The sequence below is a fragment of the Protopterus annectens genome, chromosome 12.part0 (genome assembly GCF_019279795.1).
Source record: "Protopterus annectens isolate FY-2018-M chromosome 12.part0, PAN1.0, whole genome shotgun sequence".
Classification (NCBI taxonomy): domain Eukaryota; kingdom Metazoa; phylum Chordata; order Ceratodontiformes; family Protopteridae; genus Protopterus; species Protopterus annectens.
Window position 1 is genome coordinate 1291195631 of NC_056746.1, and position 25735 is coordinate 1291221365.

Sequence of the window (25735 nt, forward strand, 5' to 3'; positions counted from 1 at the left end):
TTAAAAACGTGCACCACAGAGGGGCCTTTTTCAGTACTGTATCTAACAGAATGTAACATATAGATACACATATGCAACACACCACACATATTGAATTCACATCCTGGAGACATCAGAGGAATATATATGTTTATTTCTACACTTTTTCTTACTCGGATATCAATTTGTAATACTACTCTGCACAATAAATTTAATACAAAAGAATGGGTGGTTTTCCTGAAAACAGCACTTGCCTCCCATCATGCAATAAGCAGATAAGCCTATGTCTATACACACTGAGCAGAGTGGATGAGAGGTGTGGACTCCAACTCTTACCTGCGATATATAAGTATCCTGTTTTATTTCGATTATTTATACATTTTATTGTTCTAGCAATTTATATACAGCACTTTTATTGAAATCTGCATGGGTAACTGATTTGTTTGCAGTTAAAGCATTCTGTATCTTTACAAATAACTTTCATTTTGTGGCTTTCTCTAGTGCTTTGTAGGCTAATAGCTTTAGTGTCTCCACCCACCCTCCCTGTTGGTGTCAGAGAGACCATTTGATAAGGCCTTCTGTTTCTCCTTTTTCCCTTTAAAAAAAAAAAAAAAAAAAATTTTTTTTGCCTGAATTTCCTTATGTTCTGACTGTGTTTGTCAAACATTTTGGAAATATAGAGTGTATTTTAGAGCATTTATTATAACTGTAATTGCTTTAATATTGCTACAACTCAAGTACTCTAGGTTGCACTGCATCTGAAGTGTTTGTGTGTTTCAGCTGCTTTTCTGTATATATAGACTTCTCTGTATATGTAGACTAGCTACTTATTCTGCTGTATTACTGCCACGTAAATTGTTTTTCAGTTGTGCACTTGCCTTGCCGCATTTAAAAAGTTTTAAATTGCTAATTTTGTAGAGTTTTAATTGCATTTACTGTTTAGGACTACACACTAAAGTGTGTTAGCCTTTTCTGTGTTTATTTACTGTATTATTGCATTGTTTAGCCTGTTTCAACAAAAAAAAAATATATATACTATCTTGTTTGCTCGTGTCCCACCTTTTCTAGCCAGTCCATTTCCCAGGCCTTGCTTGTCTCAGGACTTTATTTTCTGTGCTCAGAGCTATCCAGACCTTGCTTTGGTAGAGGGAAGTCCTACTGCCTACCAGTGGGACTGGTGAGCATTGTACTGCCTATCTAACACTAGAGGAGTGATTTCCAGCTCTGAAATTGCAATTTTAGTAGCCTTTTGGGCTGATTTCTATCCCTTTCAACTTTCTGGCTTAAAAATGCGTGTGTTTGCACATTTTTCACATCGTGCAGTACTGTGAGGCTACAGTTAAACTATTCCAGATGCCAGAAAGTCTGCTCTTCAAATTTTCCATTAAAACTAGCTGGGTTCTCAGTAGTAGCACTAAAATCTGAACCCCTGTGACTAGCACTTGCTCTAGAACCTGCTGTAAAGCACTAGGAAGCCTGAACCTGATACAAGCACTCAGCTCTCCTTGTCAACGAGGAGAAATTAATCAAAGGCACAAAACAGCCTACAATTGCAAAGTACCTTGCAAAGGTAAGGGAAAACAGCTCTTAAACCTTACAAAAAAGCACCTAAACAGGCATGTTCAAGGGTCAGCTTCCGGTGGTTTCTCCTGTCCACCTGGTGAATCTGGGCATACTGGGGCAATGCGGCAACTGCCTCATGTACACAGACAATCCTCTCCTCCTACCACCTAACACTACAACCTGCGAGAGATGCACTTACATAGCCAAACTGGAAGCAAAGCTCTCTCCAGTCAAGACTGTGCTAGACAGTCAAGAGGAGAAGGCTAACACCTGCATTACACCTCTAGCAACTCATAGCCCTTCACAACCCACACCATCAACTCCCACACATAGCAACACTAAACCCACATATGCGGAGGTCTTAACATTAACCTGCCCAAGCAACAAGGACCTCCGAAGCCGAAACGCAAACAAACACCAGTCACAACCAAAGTGACACATAGCTCACAACACCAGTGTGCCACTAAACAACAGCCCCTAAGGCAAGGCAATGTACCCAACACTTTAGTCATAGGTGACTCTATAGTCAGGCACACTGATGTCCCACTCACCAGGCTGAACAAGGAGAAAATTACAGTCAGGATCTGCCACATAACGCATGCACTCAAGTCACTCCACAACAAGTACAAATACGACTATGTCATTGTCCATGCTGGAGTAAATGACTTGAGACGTACCTCCCTGGACTACATGAAAAGAGACATGGAACAGCTCTTGGATCATGTAACCCAGGCAGGTATGACCCTAGCCCTGAGTAGCATCCTGCCTTCGCCCAGAATGATACCACAGTATAAGGACAAAATGATTGACTTCAACAATTGGCTAAGCTTCTGGTGTCATTCAAAGGGGATCCAGTAATTGTCTGCCTGGGAAAACATGATCAACAAACCACGATGCTTTGCCAGAGATGGTCTGCACCTGTCACCCCTGGGATTCAGGTTACTGGTTAAAGCTCTTGCCACCCCTATAGTGCCTTTTTAGGCAAGGTTCAAAGGATAAAACCACCACCGTAACAGATACAAGCATGCAAAATCTGAAGGTAATGCTACTCAATGCTAGAAGTCTAAACCTCAAAATGCACTCTCTCGAGGCACTCCTAAAAATGGAGAACATCGATATCTGTGCAGTGACTGAGACCTGGTTCAAGGCTCCAGAGAGTACCCCTGCAATACCAGGCTACAATTCTTACCACACTTTTCGGCCACAAAACCAAGACCGAAACACTAAAGGTGAAGGAGTGTTCATATTCAGCAAGGATATTCACACCTCCAGGCTAGTTGCCCAACACAATGCATCTGAAATTCTCCAGGTACAACTAACACTAGGTAAGACTGCATTCCAAATTGTAGCTTGCTACAGATCCCACACCATACCCCAAGATTCTCACTACACCTTCCTAAACATACTGGAAAATATTAAGATACAACCAAACACCCTAATACTAGGTGATTTCACTACCCTGCCATTAATTGGGAAAACTACTCGGGTACCAACTCCTTTTCCCAACGGTTCTTGGAATTCATAAATTCCAACGCCCTGGATCAACTAATCCATTGTCCCACCAGGGGCTCCAATATCCTAGAATTGGTCATTACCAACATGGGAGATAGATGCTCTACACCAGTGGTCACCCCCTCATTGGTCAGGTCTGACCATAAGCAAATCACCCTTGACATCCACATCCCACCCCCACCCCCCTGTAAGGAAACCTCCTTAAAAAACTTCTTCAAAGCCAACTTCATGCTACTGAAGTCAGAAGTGACAAACTTCACAACACCCACGCAGACAGGATCTGGAAGTTCGACTGCAGAATCCTACACTAAGGCACTGTATGAGCACATCCACTCATGCATGAATCGTGCCATCCCAAATAGAACCAAGATGCTCTTCTCTGAAAAAAGGAAGCCAATCTGGTGGTCCCCTGCTATAAACAAACTATACAACAGATGGAAGAAACTGTTGCAGAAAAGAGGAAAATCCCAGGATGCAAAAAACTCCCTCACCAGCCTCAGTAAGAAGCTGAGATCCCTCATAAAATCCTCAAAAGCTAGTTACAAAAATAAAATTGCCAAAGATTCCAAAGACAGCCACAAGGCATTCTATAGTTATGTCAAGAATCTAAATGGCAATGCTCAGATCTGCTCTGAACTACAACAGAATGGCATTAAATATACTGATCCCAAGGATATTGCCAATATCCTGGCAGATCAATTTAGTGCCAAATTCACTCCCCTCTCACCCCCTAAAGGGCCCATCTCAATACCAAAAGATTGTCAAATTCCGATAATCACAGCCACACAGGTAGAAACAGCACTCTCCAAAGCTAAGAATACAGCATCCATGGGACCAGATGACATCCCAGGCTGTGAACTACATGAACTACAAAATGAACTGGCACCTCACCTAAGTGTCATGTTTAATCATAGCCTCACCTCAGACTTCGTGCCCACTGAGTGGCGCACAGCTACAGTTATCCCACTCCACAAGGGAGGATCCACCTTGGATCCCTGGAACTACCGTCCCATCAGTCTGACAAGCCTGATCTGCAAGGGCATGGAACGCATTATCATGGAACTTATAAACAAAGACATTGGCAACCTCCAGACACTGGACCCCACCCAGTTTGGGTTTGTGAAGGGCCGATCTTGTCTCCTGAATCTGATTGACTTCTTTGAATCGGTCTCCAGAGCTGCGGACGAGGGTAAGGAGGTCCACACAGCCTATCTGGACCTCGCCAAGGCCTTCAACACCATCCCCCACTCTGGAATCATAGATAAACTTACTAAGCTGGGCATAAATCCCTACGTCACTCGATGGGTTGCCAACTAGCTTACTGACAGAACCCAGACTGTAAAAGTAGCCGACTCCAAATCCAGCTCCAGACAAGTGACAAGTGGAGTACCTCAGGGTTCAGTCCTGGGACCACTCTTGTTTGGCATCTACTTCTCTGAAGTACAGGCCAACATTAAGGGACTCTGGCTAACAAAGTTTGCAGATGACTGCAAACCGGGAGCCATTATTGAATCCCCAAATTATGTGGATATTCTACAAAAGGGCCTTACAGAAACAGATGCCTGGTGCCAGAGCCATGGGCTTAAGCTTAATGCCAAGAAATGTATAGTTATCCCCTTTGGAAAAAAATATGTACCCATGAACTACCACATAGGTGGCAGGACACTAAACATCGAAAGTGTGATGAGAGACTTAGGGACTCAAGTGGACAGTGGTCTCACTTTCGATAACCACATCACCAAAACAGTCAGGAAATCCTTCTACGTGGCATACCTCATCACTAAGGGCTTTTCATCCAGAAAAAAGGAGGTCATTGTCCCACTGTACTCATCCCTCATTAGACCCATTATAGAATATAATGCCCCATTTGGTATGTACCTCACAAGACATCTGCAACAGCTGGAAAGGCCACAGAAATACCTCACTAAAAGAATCACAGGCCTAAAGCAGATGCCATATGCTGACCATCTAAAAAAACTCCAGCTATACTCTGTGGCATATCATCTACTCAGAGGCGATCTCTGCTTAACATACAAGGCCATGTCAAACCCTGAGCTGTTGGACATGCTCCACTTAAAAAATCCCAATCCCTCAGAGCCACACGCTCCAGGGATCTAAACCTTATCATCACATTGAACAAAACATGCTGGAGGGATAGGTTCCTGACCCAGAGACTCCCAATACTCTGGAATAGACTGCCCATACATGTCAAGCAGAGCACCTCATTGACCCTCTTCAAAAGGAAACTTGATGATAGGATGGGAGATAGGAAATTCACCCCGGGGATCATGTCAGTCACCCTGCTAGACAGGGGCCCAGAGAAGTAAATATTGTGGGGAAAAAATTTCCAGGGAATTGTTATGGCTAGGCTTGCATAGGCCTTAGGGCCGATAGCCTAGTACCAACCTATGAACCTATGAACCTATGGTGCAGTTGCCATAACAACAGCTCTTCCTTTGCATTGACAAAACTACTTATCCCATAAAAATCAGATTTTAGTATTAAATCAGAAGTTTTTGCTGTACACAAGTCAGACAACCAGAACATCCAAGAACAAAGGCAGACAGTGAATGGAAAACAGATAAGTTGTTTCTATAAATGCTTTTTTTCCCATCAGAGCAGTATGGTCTTCTCGTTTGATACCTCTAGCCCCACATTGTTATGTAGCTGCCCAACACTAGGGGTCAGAGGTTGTCTTTGTTTCCACCATGACCACACTTACAGCACACCTGTGTGACAAATTCAAAAACATGCACAGAGTACGGTTGCTGCATTTACAATTACTAAATGACTAAAGACATATTAGGCCTTCTTCATCATTAACTATCATTCTTTCATGACGCCTCCCAGATCCTCACTGCAACGTTTCTACACTGTGTTACTGTACTATGTTTCAATGTACAACAATGTATGTAATAACTGACAGGACTCACCCTGTCCTTGTACCAGTGCTAAGTGCACTGTAACACATGTGCAATGAGGAGTACATAAGCAGTATATTATTTAACACCAAATGCAATATGCTGCCAGTCCACATGAAGTACTGACGTTATGGCTGCACTGTGTGACTTAAGGAAGTGATATGTAGTGATGCAGTATATGTGTGAGTAGATGTGACTACCTGAATGCAATGATAAATTTCCGGTACTAATGGTCTATAACAAAACATGTTAATGTAGCATCTACATAAACATGTCCATTGCAATGACTATATATTCATTCATTCATTTTATCATATCTGCTTGTGGCAAAGCCAGAACCTATTCTCACACTCGGTGAACATAAGGCAAAGAAAATAATTCTGTAAAGGAAGCCAGTCCATCCCAGTAATCACATGTGCTATTGAGAGTGTGCACACAAACACACACACACACACACACACACACACACACACACACACACACACACACACACACACACACACACACACACACACACACACACACACACACACACACACACACACACACACATACACACATATTGGCCATTTAGAATCCTGAAAGTTCCTCTAGTTACATGTCTTTGGGATGTGTGAAGAAAGTGGTGTGCCTAGTGAAAAACCTACACAGGCACAGGGAAGATATGCAGACTGCTCAAAGGTCAGGCCAGCTGGGAACTAAACCAAAGAACCAAGCACTATAAGAAAGCACTGCTAACAACTGCACTATGCTTACATACATTATATTTATTATAGTGTACAGTACAGTCAGAGGTTGTTCATAGTTTCTTAGGTATATACAAGGCTAATGACCACCAGGCCTTTATAAGCCTGGACCTTACAGTTAAATTCTTTAACAATATATTTCTTGGCATACTAAATAGCCTTGCCCCCACCAGAAAAATACATCCCAAATCCAAACAACTTCCATGGCTTTCCCATGAGACAAAACAACTGATTAAACAAAGAGACAAACCCAAGGTTCAATACCTACCCACCAAAGAAAAATCCGACCTCACCACTTATCAGCAACTAGGAAACCAGACTAAGAAAAAAATTAATAGTGATAAAAAGTACTACTTCCACACCTCTTAACAAAAGTTCCTTCACAACCCTCAAAAATTCTGGCAAACAGTAAACATTCTCTTCAACCCTGGTAAATCCACCACCCCCACTCCAACCTCAAACAATGCCACAACACCCTTAGCCTCACAGTTTAACTCACATTTTATTAACTCTATATCCTCCCTTCTTGCCAGCCACAAACAACTACCCCACACACTTCCCTAGGCACTAGCTCCACTAACTCCCTATCCTTTCAAACAGTTCAAACATCCTTCATTTAAAAGCTCCTAAGCAAACTGAAACTTTGTTGCCTGGCTGCTGACCAACTTCCAAATGAATTCCTAAAAATCACTGCCCCATCCGTTACCTATCCAATCTCTATATTAATCAATTGGTCTGTCTTTGAACAATATGTGCCCCTCCCGGGGAAAGTTGCCCATATCATCCACCTACACAAGGGTGTCCCCTCCATCAACATCTACCGCCCCATAGCTGTCCTCCCACCCTTAGCCAAAATCCTAGAAAAATGTAATCAGCTAAAACTCCTAAACCACCTTACCACTAACAACCTTCTGTCAGATTCCCAGCTTGGCTTTAAACACCAGCATAGTACAAACAGAAACACTTCACATAATCGAATGACTGAAATCTCGAATTTCATATGGTCGAGACCATATGATCGAGATTTCAGTAAATCGAATATGTGTAGTGTTCAAAAATAAGGGTTTAATTACCTTAATATGTTACGTGCACACAGAGGCAAGTATTGTTGTACGCTCTGTGTGTACGTAATGTTTTATTTGTTTTGTGGTGTTGACAGGAAATGTGAAATCTCCCGTTTTGCGCTTCCGCATACAGCGCAAGACAGGAGATTTCCAATCTCCCCACTGTAGCGCGATCTTGGAGTTGGTATATTTAAGTAGGGGGGGTGGGGGGGCACAGCCCCCCTGCAAAAGCGAGGTTTGTGTTTTTTTTTTTATTTGTTGGTTTCACTTCAGAAGTTCGAGTTTCTGAAACTCGATCTTTTGGTTTCGGTTATTGGCAGTTCAAGATTTTGGTAATTCGAGCTTCTTAAGTGAATCCAGTACAAACACACCCTTATTATCCTACAGCAATGTCATTCATCACCAAACGAACAATGGACAACTAGTCTCTGTAATTTTCCTGGACATGTCAAAAGCCTTTGACACAATTTCCACCAACTACTACTAAACAAACTTGCTACACACAATCTCAGTCCAGCATCCCTGTCTTAGTTTCTTAGTTATCAAACCATCAACTGGCTACTAAATGAGAAAACAAACTCTCCCCACTACTCCCAGTTGCCACTGGTGTACCCCAAGGGTCAATACTTGGCCCCCTTCTCTTTATCATATTTACTAATAACCTCAACACAGCAACCCAACTTGCCTCTACCGTACAATACACAGACAATACTTCTCTTACCTGCTCCGCCCCTTCTCCTCAAGAACTAAAAGATAAAATGCAAAAAGCTTTTCAAGAAGTTGTTACTCTTATCAAACCACCGACTCATTTTAACCCAAATAAGACAAAATTAATAATCTCAAACAAAACTACCCAGTCAAACCACCTACCCCTCTCTGTACCCCTCTCTGTTCACTCCACAAATGGTACCATAACTGAGCCAACACTCCACAAATGGTACCATAACTGAGCCAACACTCCACAAATGGTACCATAACTGAGCCAACACTCCACAAATGGTACCATAACTGAGCCAACAAAGCAGGCCAAACCCCTAGGCATTACAATAGACGATCATCTCAAATTTGATATCCACATTTCACAAACTATCAAAAAAGTCAGCTCCAAGGTCGGTGCTCTCTACAGCGCCAAACCATATCTAACACCCCAAGCCAGACTAGCCACTGCTAGATCTCAACTGCTCTCTACACTTCTCTACTGCTCTCATATCTTTACCAACATGCGTAAGGCTGACCTGCACAGTCTGGAATCCTGCTATAGCAAAATTGCAGAGTTTGCTATAAACCACCCCATAAAACCTATCACTGCTTCAGTCTTCTTCAACTTAACTAGCAAGAACTTCCAAAACTGTTAACTACAAACCAACTTACCCTAGCCCACAAAAATCGTACACAGCCCTAACAGCTGCCCTGCAATTTCAACTTTACTCCAATTACAGTTAAACAGCAGGTCCCTTAGATCTTCCAACAGGCCATTGCTCAAAATAACAGTCACATAACTATCATGGTGACTCCCTCTACTCAAACAAAGTAGCTAAGTCCTGGAATACTCTTCCCCTAAGCTTACAATGCACCCCTTGTTCCTCCACATTTAAAACAAAAATAAAAACGTCTTAAAAGCAACTGGCTTTGCCCATGTTCTCCACCAGGATAACTCTTCTCTCCTATACTCATTTTCTCCTCTTACGTACTCCTTTCCACTATTGCAGCTCAGTTGTCTAGCATTTCCTTTGCACAGCCTTTGGTCTGCACTTATTTTATACAATCCAAAAACGCATTTTTCACTTTCTGTAACATTGCTGCATGTCTCATCAGTGTAGGTCTACTCACTGCCTGTTATCAGTTTTTTGCTTTCTTATCCAGACCCTGTGATATTTATATTTATAATTGTTGTAACTACATGAAAAATTATTATACTAATCTTTGTTTGCAAAAAATTGGTAATTATGGTAATTAGTTTTTCTTATTCTTTGTTCTTAGTAATGTATTAGTGTGTATCTTTATCTGTATTGTATTTTTTTCCCTGGAGCTTTTCTCCCCGGGTCTCTACTGAAAACGGGCCACCAGCCCAGTTGGACATTACCCAGTAAACAAACATAAAATAAAAAAAATAAATAAATATATAAATGTGCAACCCAAAAATAGGACCCCACCACCTTCTGCATCAAAGTCAAATGTGTTAACTCTCAGGCTGCTGAGACTATAGCACAGCCGTACAGCAGAGCAAGAGTTCTGAGACTTACGTTGCTACATATACTTCATTTATTTATTTGTTTATTTATTTATTGATATGTCTTTGTTTTCTGGGAAAGTCTGTCTGGATAATACCCATTTTCAGAGGAGGCCCAGGGAGAAAGGCTCCATTTGCTTACATTTTGTTATATTCAGTTCCAGTTAAACACAGAGTAACTATATATATATATATATATATATATATATATATATATATATATATATATAACTATATTTCTATTCACATTTATAGACAAACAGTAGTTACATTTATGCATTCTAAGATTTTGCAGCAGTAAAAGTTACTAAAGAGAAAGCCCACATGCAACTTAGTGGACTGTACAGGCAACAGTTATGGGTAAAAATTGTTTTGTCATTTCCATGAGAGGTTGAGAGTGTTTTGTTTAAGGAGAGTATTTGGAGATTATTGTATGGTGAGCACATAGTCTTAACCTGGTAATGAGCATATGCAGAACCAGGATTGATGTAGTTTAAGCAGCAGTTTCAAACTATTGAGTTTGTCAGAGAGTTTTATCTGTGCAGGGATACTATTCCAGAGTTTAGCAATGTACTGGGAGTAGAGTGAGTCTCCTGCAACATTATTTGACTTATTTTTGAGTAGTAAGAATTTTTTATTTGAACAGAGGTCCCTTGCTGGACAGTATGGCAGTAATAAGTTTTGTACTGCAGGGCATTTTTCTGCATGATTAATGACTTTATGTGTTTTGGTTAGTTGTGAATATGTTACGTAGTTGTGCAGTTCAAACCAGTTTAATTGCTTTAAGCTATGACAATGATGGGTTGGTTTACCTTCAAAATGTTGTGGCTAACTTGTGTAACACTAATGTTTAAAAGTATCTTTTCAAAGATACGCATTAGTAAAAGTAAAAATGCCAAACCCACAACAGCAAATGGTAGTGTGCATTTGCTCTTGTGAATTTGGCATTTTGAGTGGAGATCGCACTATAGTGGGAATCGGGAAATGTACCCTTTCCCTCACTGTAGTGGGATCTCGGAGTTAGTATATATAATTAGCAGGGGGTGTGGGGAGTGCAGGGGGGCTTGCACCCCTGTATAATGGTCGACGGAGACATCCAGACGTGACTGCTATTTTGAACAAAGCCAACGTTCCCTGAGTGTCAACGTTCTTTGAGTATCAGGCTCGCTTTTCCGAACATTCGATGTTACTGTTTCTGACATTTTGAGTGGGGTAAATAAACAGTTGCACAAGTGTGTTGCGACATTTTAATGATAAACCGATGGGTCCTATGAGGGGGATTGGTGGCACATTTAGCTATTTTCTTGTAGCAGGAGGCAAGTTTCCTTCTTTAAGTATTGTTTAAGTTTCTTAGGATAGGAGCAGAGTATAAGAGAGTTGGCATTAAGAAGGTGGTGGCCATAGCTTTTCTTGCAATATCTGTAAGGAATCCATTGATCCTATAAAAGGAACCTAGATTCTGGTGTGTAGATTTAATGGTGTATAGTGTATGTTGGTCATACTTGAGATTATCATCTATTATAACGTATAGAAGTTTACTGTGAGTTACATTTTCAATAACAGTATCACTTGCTGACTTTATGGTAAAAGATTGCTTTTGATTTTGGCAACTTTTTTGAGGTAAAAAGCATTAACTTGGTTTTCTTGGGGACGAGTAGGAGGTTTTATTGTTTGAGCCAGGAGAAGGATTTCTGGGTTATATCTTGGAACTTATTTATTGCTGAGGCCGCACATGTTAATGTTGAGTCATCTGCATATTGAAGTAAACTAGTATGGTGAGTGGAAGTGTGGAGGATATTAATAAATATATTAAATAGGAGAGGACCCAGGATAGAGCCCTGAGGGATACCTGTAGTAACTGTGTGAAGAGATGAGTAGGGTTGTTGCCATTTAATAGCTTGTTGCCTTCCAGATAGGTAACTAAGAAACCATGACAAGGAGTATTGCGAAAGTGCTATTGAAGAGAGTTGAACAAGCTGTTGCTGGTGCGAGACAGTATCAAATGCCTTTGAAAAGTCTAAGAACATGGCGGACACAAGAAGACCATTGTTTCTATGTTGGTTTATTATACTGGTAAAATGTAGTGGAGCAGTAGCAGTGCTGTGCATGGGCTAAAGCCATGTTGTGTTTCTGAGAGCAGGATATAAGGTATTGCATCAGTTTCATACGGATGCATTTCTCTAATATTTTGGAGGGGGAGAATTGCTATTTGTCTGCAGTTATTAAACTCTGTAGATAAGCCACCTTTATGCAGTGGTATGATGCAGAATTTTTTCCACAGTAATGGGACAAATTTTTCTGCTATGGACCTCTTAATTAGTATGGAGACGGGAAAGGCTATGACTTCTGCAATCATTTTTAGGTAGTCTGCTGGTAGTTGGTCTACAGCTACAGAAGTAGTTTTTAGTTTAAGGAGCAACTTCATTATGAGCTAGGTAGGTACTGGACTAAAACTAAAGAGCTGTGGGTGGTTTTGGTTAGACAGGGGTAGAGAGAGGAGGGGCAGATGCATTTGAGTCTGAGAGAGAGATAATATTGATTGTATAAAGTAGGAATTAAACTGTGTGAGGATAAAGTTTGTCATATTGTCTGTTTCTGGAGAGGGAGTGGTAGTCTTGTCATGGTGGAGTAGTTTATTTAGTGATGAACAAAAAAGGTTTGGGTTGTTTTGATGTTTGTCTTGTAGGTTGGTATGGTATGTTTGCTTGTCCTGTCTGACATGGAGCTTTGCAAGGTTTCTAAGATGTCTAAATTGCTGGAAAGCATTTTGAGTTCTATTTTTATACAAATTTTTCCAGGCTTTACCTTTTTTATCATGTGTTTTTTCTTTCGTTAGCCATGGTGTGGAGTTGGACTTTACTCTTTTATTACGTACTTGTTCTAGATTATTTAAGGTCTATAAGAATATGTTATTAAAGAGTTCTATAGCAGTATCTAGTGGCATTGTTCTAAGTGCATTCCAGTTATATTATTTTAGTGTTTCATTGAAAATATCTTTGCTGAAATTGGTTGTATTGCATATTTAATTATAGATATTTTTATCTAGTTATGGTGAGTTCTAATGCCATATGTTGGTATGTGGTTACTTGCGCTATCAGTGAGGCAGCCTACTTTTGTCAGTTTGCCTGGTTTGTTTGTAAGAATCCAGTTTAATTTTGAATGTCTCCCTGAAGTCTTATTGAGTCTAGTGGGTGAGGTTATCATTTGAAGTTGTATAAGTTTATGAGTTGCCAGTCTATATGTAACTCGCCAAGTATTATAGTTTATGGTTAATTTGTTGGGCTATCCAATTTCAGCAGTATCAGTGTTATTCCCTGGTGGTATAGAAATTGCTGTTAAACATATAGTTTTCCTATTGTTGATTTTCAGGAGTGCTATTAGAATTTCAGCATTGTTAAATTTGGGTATTTCCTGTGGGAGTAAGGTGATGGTTAGGGAATTTTTATAGATGATTGCTACACTACCTGCACGCTTGTTTTGTCTATCATATCTGAGTATATTGTATGCTGGGGCAGTAGGAGTGATGTCATTATACTTTATTTTTTTAACCAGGTTTCAGTAGCTATGACTACATCAGGAGTGTATGTGGCAAGGTAAGCATGTATGTCATGGATTTTATTGCACATACTACTTACATTCATATTTAGGAAGGTGAGTTTTAGTTCTGTTTTTTTTGTTGAAAAGTATTAGGTGACTGGTTTATTATGGGGTTGAAAATTATGGTTTTATGAACAGTGGTACCTGGGTTGGGGCAAATATTTTACAGATGGAAGAGTGTGGCCTGTTATATTTTGGTCTTGGTTTGGTATTTGATCATAAATTTGGATACTTAATTTTGAGATATTTATAGATAAATAAACCAGATGTGGTTTGTTTGTAGAGATAGGGTGTTATGTAGAAAAGCAGACTGGGTGCAGGTTAATATTCTTTGTGAGGACTGGTTGACATCCTAAGTATTTGAATGAGGAAGATTTGATAATTGGTGATGAAGGCTATTAGAATGAGGAAGAATAGTAAAATAATCTGAGTTAGGGGCATCTTATTTAACTTGGGTTTTATCTTATATCTGTTGTAAATTTGGATTAGAAAATGTTAGGAGGTTACTGGGTTGTTTGTATACATGTAATGCAATAGTTATAGGAGGCAAGGAGTAGGGAATTTTGAGAGAGAGAGAGTTTTGGCAGGTAAACTAGAGTGGGCATTAGTATTGGTTTACTTCTATTGATTGTTTTGCTTCTGGACGGAACCAATGCTATTGGTTTGAGGAATATGTGGATGGTGTTATGGAAGTATAAAGGTAGAGTAAGAGGGGGTGGGTGAGAATTGGGGGTAGGGTAGGGGATCAGAGTAAGCCTGAGTGTTCGTGAGGGTGAATGAAGCAGGTTGAAAACTTGGCAAGGAGACAGAGAAAAACAATCAGTGACCGAACTTAAACAGCCACAGATCTGCTGAAAGAGATAAGTAAAAAGAAATAAGCAGTGTAAAAGGCCTTTTGCCAGTAGATGAATGTCTTGATTTTGTTGCTCTAGGACACAGTTTTAAAAGGAGAGTTAGTCCAATATCACCTTGACCTGACTAATGGTGATACACAAGAGTAAAAAAATTGCACTTGAATGTTTAAACAACTGTAATGGCAAGGAGGTTTCTATGGACTTGAAATGAAAATTCCAAAGGTTACTCCCATCCCGAGATCTGTAAAACAATGAGAAAAAGTAAGCCAGAATGCAAGACTGCAGCTCTGAAAAAAAATACTGGCTCAGGACTGAAAGTGGTTACACAAGCATTTGAGGCAAAGGAAGGGAGACAGTGGACTGCTAAAAACAATCAACAGAGCACAGTTGAAGGAGAAAGTACCAATGGGATTGCTGTGGTCTAAGAAAATGGAGTTATTATAGTGGACAAAGTTGTTTGTTTTAGATTGCCATAATATTTATAATTTACATAAAAATATACCCCACAGAATGGCATTCAAACTGCAGACTTCACTGATACATACATATCTATTTGCTTGCAGGGACACTTCTGTAGAAAAATAAACACAATAAAGAGCCAGTTTAGTGCAATGAGTCAATGTTGACTGTGCACAAATACTAGGTCAGAGCTGAAAGTGGTTTAATAACTGTCTCGGGCAAGGAGAAATAAGAAACGAAGTGGAGAGACCAAGGGGGACTTTGTTGAAGACAGGAGGATATAAATAATGGGACTAACAAGTCAAGAAGAAGAAAGTATAAGAGAAAAAAAATTGTTTGAGTAAGAGAAGTAAGAGTAAATGTCAGAGTCTGTTAGGAAGTAGAGAGTAAAAGTTGAGCAGCAGGATGTCTGTGGAGGAGGGTTTGCAGACTATAAGGCTATTGCAAACAAACTAAGACACTGAAGCACTTGTCTTCAGATTAGTCCCTGTGCAGGTTAAAATACATGTAGAAAATGCTGGATGCTCCTAACACTTACAGCACAAGGGCAGAGATGGTACAAAGTCTGTCCACAATAAATGGTGTGTGTATATGTATAGTTTGAGGTTTTTATTCATCTGTTAAACAGGTTAGCCCACTGGGCACAAGTGTTCATTTACAAGGGTGATCTGAGAGCACTGTCTGCTTTATTGGCTTTCCTCGGAGTCATACAGTAGAGGAAATAAAGGTAGAAGGAATCAAAACATTTACGAGTGACTATGAGAAGCAGCTCTTTAACTGCTCAAAGCCTTAATTTTCTGTGCTAATTGGAAGACAATATATGTAGTGCTTCACAATGCTATAGAATGATTACTGCAGTTTATGTAACAAAACCTGCAGAATACAATAATCCACAGAAGTTTTTGACATGTATGTGCTGTTGTTTTCTAAACATTCTGTGACACATGCATGTCATTTATTTTTTTTTTTTTTAGTTTTCTGATATGTGAAGTAGCCTGTATGTCACAAATTACAGGAATTTATCAAAGACATATGAAAAAGGTATCCGTTAACCAAGTTTGGTGCAACGAACTATTGCTGGGGCTAAAGTGTTCCGTGTATATTTCATAAACGATAAGGTCAGCTGCAGGCAGAACATATATACACAAAGCCAGATCCAGCACTAGGCAATCTAGGCAGTCACCTAGAGCCCACTGGCCAGGGATGCTTCTACAAACTTACATTTATTCTTTAAGGACACACACACATATTTAAACTGGCCAAACAGGTAGGCTAGTGGATAAACGTGTGTGTGTGTGTGTGTGTGTGTGTGTGTGTGTGTGTGTGTGTGTGTGTGTGTGTGTGTGTGTGTGTGTGTGTGTGTGTAATGCCCTAGTTACAGCTAACAGGTTAGTTAGGCTAAAGCCTGTACTTTGTTACAGGAGACAAGAGCCCGAATTCTCTACACCATCTACCAGACAATGATGTTCATTGTATTTTCAGGGAATTGTGAGTTTCAGTACATTTGCAAGGAATTATGAGCTTAAATACATTTTCAAGGAATTGTGAGCTTTAGTGCATTTTCAAGGAATTGTGAACTTCAGTACATTTTCAAGGTATTGTGAGCTCCAGTATATTTTCAAGGAATTATGAGCTTCAAAGGAGGAGAAGTTTACTGCTGCTCATGCTAAGTCTGTTTTCAATGTGCAACTATTTTGTTAGCAAATGGTCAGTACTGTTTGTGCTAGGGAACTTGAAAACAGTGTTAGTAGCACAAGTAGCATGCTTGCTTTTTGATGCAGAAGGCTATGGGTTCTACTCCCACACTATGTAGATGTATTCCTAATACTGTGTTGTATTTTAAGTGGAGGAGGGGTGCTGCAGTCATAAGTCTGCCCTGCTTTGGATGAGATGCCTTGTAACTATGAATCTGTAATTTTGCCATTCCTTCCTTATTGCAATTTATTTATTTGTTTTATTTTGGCATTTTTTAACTGGGTATGTCAGACTCAGCGATACCCCATTTTCAGCGGAGGTCTGGAGGGAAAGCCCCATAAGAAAAACAAATTACAAACAGAGGATATCAGTAATTACAGGAGGTTTCTTAAAACCATGAGTTTTTTTAAATACAAGACTGGCACACTTCTAGTTTGATTAAGTACATGACAAAGACATATGCAATTTGTGGCACAAAGGTGTTACATCAGTAGGCAGAAGAGAGGAAGCTAGTAGCAGTTAAAAGGTGGTTACAAAAAAAATAAATTGCAGGAAGAAAAACAGTGTGGAGAAACGCCGGAGAGTAAACTGATGAGTACTTTGGGAAGAGTTAAGACAGGTAGTGTAGAAGGGAGAAGTTCATAGGTTCATAGGTTCATAGGTTCATTGGTTCATACTAGGCTATCTGCCCAAGGGCATTTATAAGCCTAGCCCATAGTTATGTGGCTTTCGCCACCCCTTTAGTTTGAATAAAAACTATGCCTATCATTTTTCTGTGCCTCTGTCAAGCAGTGACACTGAAGTAATCCCTGGGGTATATCTGCGATCTCCCATCCATTGGTCAAGATTCCTCTTGAACAAGGCCAGCGAGGTGCTCTGCCTCACATGTGCCGGGATTTTGTTCCACAGCATAGGGAGTCTCTGGGTGATGAATCTGTCCCTCCAGCATGTTCTATTTATAACCGTGTCAAGGTTTAAGTCTCCCGCCCTTGTGGTTCTGAGGGATCTAGATTTTTGAGGTGAAGCATATTCATCAAATCTGGGTTTGACATGGCCTTATATGTCAGGCACAGGTCACCTCTGAGCAAGCGGTATGAGACTGAATAGAGCTGGAGTTCTTTCAGTCGGGCAGCATAAGACATATTTTTGAGACCCTTTATCCTTTTGGTGAGGAACTTTTGGGGCCTTTCAAGCTGCAGCAGGTGTCTGGTCAGATACATTCGAACAGGGCATTGTACTCAATCATAGGTCTAATGAGTGATGAGTACAGGGGACGATGACCTCCCTTGATCTAGATGTGAATCCCTTCATGATCAGGTGGGCGATATAGAAGGTTTTCCTAACTACTTTAGCAACATGAGTGTCAAGCGAAAGGCTACTGTCAACTTGGGTCCCCAGATCCCTGATGACTTTTCTGTGCTCAGTGGATTGCCACCTATATGGTAGCTAGGGGTAACCTTGTTTTTCCCGAAGGGTATGACTATGCATTTTGGCGTTTAACTTCAGGCCATGGCTCTGGCACCAGTTATCCGTTTCTGTGAGGCCCTTCTGGAGGATATCTGTGTCAGATGTGTTTTCGACTATGGCGCCCAGTTTGCAGTCATCTGCAAACTTTGTCAGCCATAACCCTCCTGTGTTTGCTTGTACTTCAGAAAAGTAGATGCTGAACAAGAGTGGACCCAGGACTGAGCCTGTGGGACACCACTTGTGACAGGCTTTGAGTCTGACATGGCTCCAGCAACTCTGACCCTGTGGGTTCTGTCACTTAGCCAGTTTGCAACCCATCTTGTGATGTATGGGTTTACATTCAAGCTGATGAGTTTTTCGATGATACCTGAGTGGGGTATTGTGTGAAGGCCTTTGCCAGGTCGAGGTAGGCTGTATGGACTGCCTTTCCTCATCAATGGCCTTGGTGACTGTCTCGAAAAAGTCAACCAAGTTTAAGAGGCAGGATCTGCCTTTGACAAAGCCAAACTGGGTTGGATCCAAAGTCTGCAAGTTCCCTATGTCTTTATTTATGAGTTCCATTATGATCCTCTCCATGGCTTTGCAGATAAGGCTTGTCAAGCTAATGGGGCGGTAATTTCCAGGGTCTGTGGAGGCACCGCCCTTATGAAGTGGGACCACAGTCGCCGTGCGCCACTCCTTGGAGTGCGTATCCTGAGGTGAGGCTAAGATTAAACAGCTGTCCTAACTGTGGGTTTAATTCCACGTTGAGTTCATGAAGCACACAGCCGGGGACACCATCCGGTCCCATGGATGCTGTGTTTTTGCCTTAGTGAGGGCAGTTCTCACCTGGGCGTTGGAGATGTTTGGGGGCTACAATCCTCTGGAATAGATATCTCTCCTTTTGGGGAGGGGAGAAGTTTGCACTGAACCTGTCAGCCAGTATGTTAGCAATGTGTGTAGGTTCAGTAATTTTCACATCATTTTGAACTAATTCTGAGCATATCTGGGAGTTTCCTCCTAGGTTTCTAACATAGCTAAAGAAGGCCTTATGATTGTCTTTAGAGTCCTTGGCGATTTTTCTCTCAAAATTTGCCTTGGATGATTTTATGAGAGCTCTTAGTTTTTACTTATAATGATCAAAGGTGTCTTACCTTTCAAGGATTTTGCTCTATCTTGTAGTAGCTTCCTCCTTTTGTTGTAGAGCTTGTTTATGGCTGGGGTCCACCAGACTGGGCGCTTGCCTTTGGTACAGAGAGTCTTAGTTTTGTTTGGGATTGCCTGATCCATGCAGTCCTGTAGGTGCTGGTAGAAGGCATTTGTAAGTGATTCAGCAGTTTGAGTAATGTTTACCACTGGCTCAGGGGCCTTAAAGGAGACCACACTAGTTTTTAGAAGTGTGAAATCGGCTTTTGAGAAGTTTTCACTGTGGTCTTTTTTGTTTCAGGTGGGGGCGGGATGAGGACCTCCAGCGAGATTAGTTTATGATCTGATCTCACCAGTGAGGGGTATACTTCCGGTGTTGAACATTTTGATCCCATGTTCGTGATGATGAGATCAAGTATGTTTTCTCCTCTTGTGGGGATGGTGACTAGTTGTTCCATGGCATTTGAGTTTATGAACTCCAGGAATCTTTGGGTTAGAGTGTTCGGGCTTGAGTAGTGTTCCCAGTCTATATTAGGGTAGTTGAAGTCACCTAGTATGATGGTGTTTGGAGATACATTTATCCCCTCCAATGTTTTCAGGAAGGCCATGTGAGGTTCCTGAGTTTGAGAGGGTGGCCTGTAACATGCTACAAATTGCAGAGAAGTCTTGCCTATGGTTAATTGCACCTGGATGGTCTCCGATGCATCGTGCGTTGCCACCAACCTTGAGGTGTGGGTGTCCTTTATGAATATGGACACCCCCACTCCTTTCTATGTGTTGTCCGGATTTTGGGGCGGGCATGATATGAGGTGAAACCTGTTAGTGCTGGGGTGCTCTCAGGAGCCTTGAACCAGGTTTCTGTCACAGCACAGACATCGATGTTCTCCATATTGAGAAAGGCCTCGAGTGCGTGCATCTTGAGAGTGAGACTTCTGGCATTGAGCAGCATTACCCTTAGTTTTTTTCCTTTTGGTGTTCTAGGGTGGTAGGTTTAGAATTTGAGCCTTGCCTAAAAAAGGCACTATGGGGGTGGCAAGAGCCTCTGCCAATATCCGGAAGCCCAGGGGTGACAGGTGCAAGCCGTCCCATGTGAAGCAGCGTGGCTTGTCCAGCATGTCATCCCAGGCAGACAGACATTGGATCCCCTTTGAATGACACCAGAATTTAAGCCAATTATTAAAGCTGATCATTTTATCACTGTATTGTGGCATCATTCTAGGTGAAGGTAGGATACTGCTCAAGGTCAGGGTCATACCTGCCTGGGCTACATAATCAGAGCGCTCCTCGATGTCCCTTTTCATGTAGTAAAGGAGGTACGTCTCAGGTCGTTGACACCAGCGTGGACAATGACTGAGTCGTACTTGTACCTGCTGTTGAGAGACCTGAGTGCTTGCGTTATGTGGCGGATTCTAGCGCCTGACAGGCAGCTTACTGTGACCTTCTCCTTACTCAGTCTGGTGAGCGGGGCGTCAGTGTGTCTGACTATGGAATCACCAATGACAAGTGTGTCTGGCATTTTGTTTGGCCTTAAGGGCTGTGACTGTTTGACACTCTGACTGTGTGGTCTATGTGTTGCATGTGTTGGGTCGTGAGGTGGTAGTTGTTTGGGTGTCTGCTTTGGTGGCCTCTGCTGTTTTGGTAAATTTTGATCAGAGCCTCCGAGTATGTCTTTGTGTGAGTATGTGTATGATTTGAAGTTGTGATGGTACCATGTGTGACTGGGTATGTATTGTGTGTGGTTACCTTCTCCTCCTGTCTGGTCTTGCCAGTCCTATGTTGAGAGAGCTCAGCCTCCAGTTTGGCCGTATAGTTGCATCTCTCGCATGTATTTGTGTTTTGTGGGAGGAGGAGAGGATTGTCTGTGTACATGAGGCAATTGTAACATTGCCTCAATATTCCCAGGTTCACCAGTTGAGCTGGAGAGGACACTAGCAACTGATCCCTCGACATACTAGAAGTAGTAGATAAAGAGACTTTCAAAGGACTCGGGGAAGTGGGTTTTAGGCTGGTGGGGTACTATCTATAATAAGAGTGCTTTATCAAGGTGCAAGTACTGTAGGAGTAAGTGCTAGGCTTTACAGATAGAGAATAGTCTACTTGGGAATCAAGTAGAGATGAACTTTTCAGTTATAGGATATGCTGGTTAGATCAGCAGTACAGCTTGAGGAAGGTAGTTCTAAGGGAAAATTTGAAGAGTGGAATTTAGATGGCGAATAGTTAACCTTGTTTAACCGCTGCTCTTGTGTGCAACAGTGGCAACTCCATTAAATCGCTAGCAGCGTTTAGCGTGTTTTATAACAGGAGGCTGAAGGGAGCTAGGAACTGACCCAAACCGACCAATGGACTACTAGTTTCTGGCTGAAACTTCACCAAATCGGACAGAAAGGCCGCTCAGTGCCTCCACTCCCACTGGTAAGCAAAGAAACTTCCCTCCTCCCTAATAAGGCAATGGATCAGTAACAGGAACTATAAACAAAGCCCAGGGATCAGCAACTCTGAAACTGGACTACTCTAGTTCAGTAAGGTGGGAAAATAAGAGATTTTTTTGTTTTATTACAGAGATAAGGAAAAAAACAGACAGTAAATGCTATAAATGCTGTAAATCGGCTAGCGCACTTTAGTGTGTAGCCTACAGAAACAATTTGCAACAATTAGTAACTTAAAGTGCAATAAACAGTGTAAAATGCAGAAATCACTTAAAGTAGCAGTAAAACAGGCGAAATGCAGTCGCTAGCTTAATAACAGTGGGAAAGCCACAAAAATACTTATATCTGGTAGAAAGTCACTCTTTTAGCTCTCTGCTGCTTGGATCACTCTGCAGGCCACCACGAGGATCTGTGCTGAGTTGGTACAAGCTGGAAAACGCGTGTCTAGCGTGTTTTATAGCAGGGGGCTGAAAGGAGCTAGGAATTGGCCCAAAGCGACCAATGGACTACTAGTTTCTGGCTGAAACTTCACCAATTCGGACAAAAGGCTGCTCAGTGCTTCCCACTCCCACTGGTAAGCAAAGAAACTTCCCTCCTTCCTAATAAGGCAATGGATCAGTAACAGGAACTAAAAACAAAGCCCAGGGATCAGCAACTCTGAAACTGGACTACTCTAGTTCAGTAAGGTGGGAAAACAAGAGATATTTATTTTTTTTTTTTACAGAGACAAAGAAAAAACAGACAGTAAATGCTATAAATGCTTTTAAGCGGCTAGCACACTTGAGTGTGTTAGCCTACAGGTAAAATTAAGCAACAAATAACTTTTTAAGAATGCAAAACAGTTAATCAACACAAAAACAGTTTAAATAGAATGCAGAGCTGTATAAACAGGCTAAGATGCAGTCGCTAAGCAGTAAATATTCAAAAAGCCAGAAAAAATACTTAAATCAGTTATAGCAAATACAGTTATAACAAATGCTCTGAAATATACTGTATATTTCCAATATGTTTGAGAAGGACAGTCAGAACACAAGAAGGTTCAGGCGAAAAAGAAAAAAAAAAGTTTTGTTTTACTTTTTGAAAGGGGAAAAAGGAGGAACAGAAGGCCTTATCAAATGTTCTCTCTGTATTAAGAAGAATGAGCTAATGACACTAGATTGGGAGGTATGTCACAGTAGGGGCGGGCAACTGCAAAGCCACCAAGTATAAGAGCAAGACACCAACAGGGAGGGACAAAATAAAAGCACTACAGAGTCAAATGAAATTTTTTAAACAGATAAGGATTTGTGAAGATTCTGAATAGACAAAGTGCTTTATATATATTAAATTATAAAAACAGTAATCTGTAAAAATAATCAAAAGATACTTATATTTTGTAGCTCAGTTGCGGTCAAACAACTTCTCCAGCCTGCACTGTGTGCAAAGACAAAGACCAGAACAACTAAAAGGGAGTAAGGAAAAGTGGAGGGAAAGACAGTAATTGATTTAGTTAGGGCTTTGGCATATACAGATCCAAGAGTTTAGTAAGCTTTCAGTTAATGCTTTTTTGAAGCTTTGAGTATGGGGAGGATTCCATTTTTTAAATGTAACATAGGCAATTTATTAACCAAAAAACGAGGAACCAGTCAAAAGGTAACATAAACAAAACAGACTGGGTTTCAAAGAAAGAAAAACTCCACTCTTTATTGGCTAGTACATTATTCTACAGTGGAATTATTCAGATGACTTTTACTTCTGCAGAACTTGTGCATATTGACTGATCTTGGTGGATTGTAATGACAGAAGTTTGAAGGGGCCTTTTATGGTTGAAATGGTTGAAATGTTCTGAAATGAGCAGTTTTGTCATAATTGGTTTATACATTTTGTTTCATTGTTTAGTGGAAAAATGTTCAAAACTACACATTTAAAACATACTCTTAACAAATGATGCCGTATTTTACAAGGAATACAATTTAATACAATCAGGTGACTCAAAGAACACATGGATGCATGATCCTAGAAATGTGTGCAAAGGGCCTAGCGTTTGAAAACAGCCCAAAGGTAAACTTAATCCTCATTGGCCAGATGCATTTTCTTTGAATGTGGGTTTCATTGCCATTGTTTCAAGGACAGAGACATTTACTGTTAGTGCTAAATCTGTTTTCAGTGTGAGACTGTATTGTCTTGTTTAGCAAATGTCTGTCAGTGTTTGTACTATAAAATTTAAAATAAAAGTTTTAAATTAAATCCAAATATCTGTAGGCATTCTAGTAGTAAAGAAGAAAATGATATGCACACTGACAGGTTTGAACAGTCTTTATGTAAACGGGGGAGAAATATCCAAGTAATGGGACATTAGAATGGCTGGGGGGGGCTGCTGCCAGTGCGGGGCTATGCGGGGACCCTGATCCATTACCCTGCCTGTGGCCCCATTTGACCATGATCTGGCTCTGTATACATACATACATATAATACATACATACATATATATATATATATATATATATATATATATATATATATATATATATATATATACACACACACACATATATATATATATATATATATATATATATATATATATATTCTTCGGCACAGAAGGACTGCTGAATTCTGCACAAGAAGCATATTCCAAAACTGTCATGTGAAATGGGGTGCAAGAGTTCACTGTCTGTCAGCAGTATCTGAAATCAGAAAGCCTCCTCTGCAGATTCCGACATGATGTATGGACATCATTGCAGTACATTTGTCATTTACTTCATGTTTTGTAAGCAGTTTAACAAACGTCAGCAAATGTCCTTGCAGTGATACAAAGGTCTTAGAACAGCATAGTCCTCCCCCTTGTGGCATAACCACATCATAGCACCCATCAAGATGGCCATTATGCTTTTTCTCAGTATTTATTCTGTGTTGCAAACACTCTTGTTTGCTTGGGAATTAATGTTTGTTTATCTGTTTCTGCCATTTATGGTCACTGCCTTTGAACTATTCAGTATTTCTGTGCACCTGTCAAAGGCACAGTTCAGACGATGCTGTAGAGTTCAAAGGAGCTCCAATTAAAATGTAACTTATTCACTAAAGGAACAAGCACCTCTGCTAAAAGCCTTCAAAGTGACTAAACCACCAAAATATTTATTGTAAAAGTATTTTATATAACTGTATTCTATTTTCACCTTTGTTTATATTGTTATGTGATGTGAGGCTGTAAGTACAGTTTTTGATTTATTTTAGTTTTTTTTTTTTTGCTTTGGCTTTATGTCTGTTATTTTTATATAGTGATTTAGTAACCTTGAAGGCTTCTAGCCTAGCCTCTAGTTTCTTTCTATGAATGAATGAAAGTTACATTTTAATTAGAACTGTTTTATCTTTTACAATGTCTTTTTTAACTGCTTTTTCTTATATTGTAAGTCAAAAAGTACGTTTTGTGCTTTTCAAAGTTATAGGAGATAGTAAAACTGGAATAGTACGAAGTCGGGCTGTCTCAGAGGCATGCTGAGGTAAACACAACAGAGGATTTTCAATACATTTTAATGAAAGAACTTATTTAGAAAGCCCATGCTCTCTTCCTCCCCTTCCGCCTGTGAAGACTCTTTCACATCTATGTCACTAAATGAACTCGGATATCCGGTTCACAGACAGATAATGGTTATTTTCATTGAACAGGATGAGAGGTGCATAATATTAAAGGGTAGATGTCTGACATCAACACATATATGCTTTTTTAACCCTAAAGTACAACAATCCAGTTATCTGTACACACAGATTCCTAGGTATATACTAGATTGATGACCACCACAGCCTTTATAAGCCTGGTTGTGCAACCCAGCCCGATTGTGTCTCTATATACCATGGGCATTTCTTAGGAGGTAAATGTCAGGCAGCTTCTAGAGGTTATGGGAGGTATGTTAGTTTAGACATTACTGTCTGCCTCTATCAGAGTCACAGCGGATAGACCCAGGGTGAATTTCTGATTTCCCATCAGTCAAGGTTATGCTTAAATAGGGTTAGGGATGTACTCTGCTTCACATGGATGGGGATCTTGTGACAGAGCATGAGGATCCTTTGAGAAGATTACATCATCACAGATGGGACTTGCACTCACATTCCATGGCTTA

At 40.6% G+C, this 25735-nt stretch overlaps 1 protein-coding gene across 1 annotated transcript in view; it reads left to right on the top strand.

Annotated features, from left to right (window-relative positions):
* XKR7 (XK related 7) overlaps positions 1–25735 on the top strand; it is a 197008-nt gene that overhangs the window by 58831 nt on the left and 112442 nt on the right. The gene's annotated exons all lie outside the window — the stretch shown is intronic.